Consider the following 3,305-nt stretch of genomic DNA (forward strand, 5'->3'; position numbering starts at 1 on the left):
AAATGGCAAATCACTGTAGGAAGAATCATTCCACTCTTGATAGGTAATCTTCCTGGCCTGCCTTCAGCAAGAATTCTGTTAATGTGTTTAAATGATTGACCCACCGTTGAAGTCTCTTCTTAGTAATTTTCCATCTGATGATTCTCATTCCCTGTTGCTTGGATATAAATTCCTGCTTATTCTTATTTTAGTCACACTTGACTCCAGTCTCTCTCCCTCTTGCAAAATTCACACAAAAAAAGATTTCCTTACCTTTTAAAGGATATCAGGATAATTCATTTCTTTAATACTGTCCAACCTAATGTGTGTGAGCTAATGTTTACATCAATTTCTAAATTAGAAAACTTTAACAAACACAGATGCTGTATTGGTAACATAACTATTTTCTTGTACTCTCTAGTAATTATTTGTAAAGGTCACATTGGATAAAATCTATTAATTCTGTGAGTAGATTTGATAGTTCATCCTTTAGTGATAGTTCAGTGTTCAAGACATATTGATACATAAAAAAACAAATTAGAGTACAGATTGACCATATGAAAGAAAATGTATCTACTTCCTCTGGCACAGACAAAAATAGTTAATTCTGAAATCCATACACAAAATATTATACAGTAAGAATAAACCAAAGGACTATAATTTATACGCTGAATTATTTGTTGATAGCTAATATTCCTTGCACAAAATTAGATGGAGGTACATTTATGTATTTTTTTCTAATTTTAGGTAAAAATGATTGCCAATATAAATATTATTAATGTTAAAGACTCTTAAGACTTTTTCATTGAATTAAAAATTACTAAGTTGATAAAAAGGTCACTTTCTAGGTCCAAGTTTATTCAATGAAATTATCAACATCATTACACTAAGACTAAATATTGCATTAGAAAAAATCAATTAAAGCAGAAGCTCATAAAGGTTTCCTAAAGAAAACTAATCATGATAATGGCAAAAGAAAATAAGTATGTAGTAAATACTTATTCTTTTTATGTATTTAAAGTATCTGAGATATAAATAATCCGTTACCTTCTTTCTTTGGTTTACAAGTTGCCCGATGTTCAGTGGTTCAGTCCTGTATTATCTCAAAGAGACTTTTTCTACAACTCAAAGTCTCTCCTTCTACTCATTTTGTTATACTGAAATTTATGGCTTTGGTCTCAATTCTTTTCATAAAAGCTTATGAAAATATACTTGGGGCTTATATATTGTAAATATTTGGTTCTGTCTTATATGAAGTTGTATTGTTTGGAAAAGATCTGAAGAAAGGGTTCTTTCTTCTTAGGTTATATTCTTTTGTGTTATATTTACTGAACCAAAAGATTTTACTTTACTAGTCTTATAAAATAATTTAGAAATACATTTCATGGGATTAAATTACCATACAAATGGTTTCAAACAAAACTTTGTTCAACTTAATGACATATTCTTTTTCTTTTCTTATTTTTTCTTTTCAAGAATGTAAAAATCACTATTATGGATAAAGATTATAAGGAACTATGTCTATGAAAATCACATGGAGATGAATGAATTATTTTACTTCATATGAAATCTTATTCTATGCATAGCCACTGAAATAAGCATCAAAAAGTAGACTTCTGTAATTCACCAAAGATCTATCATAATTGTAATATATTAGATAAAATTTTTGTGTTCTTGTCTCTGTTCAATCTGTACTTTTTCAGTGTTTCTATGAAAGTTGAAATCCTAATGTTTGAATTTCAATTTTCAGATTTACATTCAAACAATGCTACTGAAAGGCTATAAAAGAATTAGTTGTGAGAACAAAGGACAAATCAATTCTCTATATAGTAAATTTATACATTTGAAAATGAGGATGAAGTACAATGTAAGATCAAGAAGCCTCAGCAATACTCTGGTTTCTCTTCAGATCATATAAATATTTCAACTTTTACTAAAAATTTCCATGGAAAGGAGCCTCAGCAATTTTAATCATCATTTTTTTCAAATTCATCTGATTTACTGTGGGTAATTCTTTTCTGAAAATAAATATAGTTACATTATTACATATAAAATATTTTGAATTTTTTTTTGTTTATCATGTATAAAGCTTCATCCAAATCTGTAAGAAAGAATTTATTTTAAGCATGTGGAAAGAATGGAGTTTAGTGAAAATTATACCTTACATGTATTTTTCAGATTTTAATGAGTTTTTAAACTTGGAATGTTCTCAATTAATCAGTCATAAGAAGTATAAATTTTCAAGTTATAATATTAAATTTGATGGCATTTGCTTTTTAAATTAACACACCCAGTTATAAACAAAATTTTGCACCCACTACATGAAATGCTCTGTAAATATTTTGGTTTATTCTGAAATGTAGTTTTCATATCAGCACCATGATAGAAGTATCTTCATTTTCCTCAATTTTTCAGTTAAGTGGAAACCAAAACTCAGAAATTTAGATGGCTTTTCCAGGAACAATAGTCATGTCAGCTTTGAAAAAAAATTGGGCCTAAGTGTTTAACATACAATCTATTGTCTTTAAGTAACACTATTCAATACAAAATTAAAACTAGCTTGCAGGAGGAGTTCAGAAAATTTTGGACAGGTGGGCAAAGAAGTCCTTAAGTGCTAGAAGCAGAAATTGATGAGTGATTCTATTCAGAGCTCAGTAGAACATAATCATGATAAACATGTATGCAATAAAGACCAGATTCATGAATTTCAGATGAAGACACAATTGGCAAATAGACTAAAGGCCATTGGAGTAAACTCTAAAAAATATGAGTAAAGATATAAGACATTAGTGGAGCCATCCCAAGAGAGAGACTACAATTAGTAAGTCCATAGGATGGGGCTGTCAAGATCTCTAGACTACATTTCACCACCATGTGTTTTTGGATGCTGGGCATGGAGCTCATAGATTTAACACTTGCCCTACTAGGTTTTGGTCTTGTTTTAATTCTACTCTTTTATCTCTATATATTTCCATTTTGTGTTTTTTTGGGGGTTTTTTGGTACCGGGAATCGAACTCCGGTCTTTCCACCTGCACAGCATGCAGCGAAACCACTGAGCTAAATCCCTGGCCCTCGTATTTCCATTTTGGAATTGAATGTTTACTCTGCACCACTGTTTCTTTGGATTACATATTTTTTTATTTATACACAGATTAGCAACTAAGAGTTTGCCTTGAGTCTCAGAAGAAACATAGCCTTAGATATTTATTGAGACTTTGGAAAAGTGACTATTGTGTTTAAAACAGGATAGCTGTATTATGTTATGCAGAAATGTATTGATTACTTACAGATTAAACATAGTTTAAGAGATGTGTTCCAGTATGAT

The 3,305-nt window shown here is 29.9% G+C and overlaps 1 non-coding gene across 1 annotated transcript; it reads left to right on the forward strand.

The window, feature by feature from the left end:
* The first annotated feature begins 1,868 nt into the window (after positions 1–1,868).
* On the forward strand, positions 1,869–1,988 carry LOC147830390 (U5 spliceosomal RNA). The gene has a single exon (XR_015439487.1). It is a non-coding gene; the product is annotated as a U5 spliceosomal RNA (small nuclear RNA).
* The last annotated feature ends 1,317 nt before the right edge of the window (positions 1,989–3,305 follow it).

This window comes from Heterocephalus glaber, unplaced genomic scaffold, assembly GCF_053883595.1.
Source record: "Heterocephalus glaber isolate CG9 unplaced genomic scaffold, H.glaber_assembly_v1.0 deba00000122, whole genome shotgun sequence".
Taxonomy (NCBI): Eukaryota; Metazoa; Chordata; class Mammalia; order Rodentia; family Bathyergidae; genus Heterocephalus; species Heterocephalus glaber.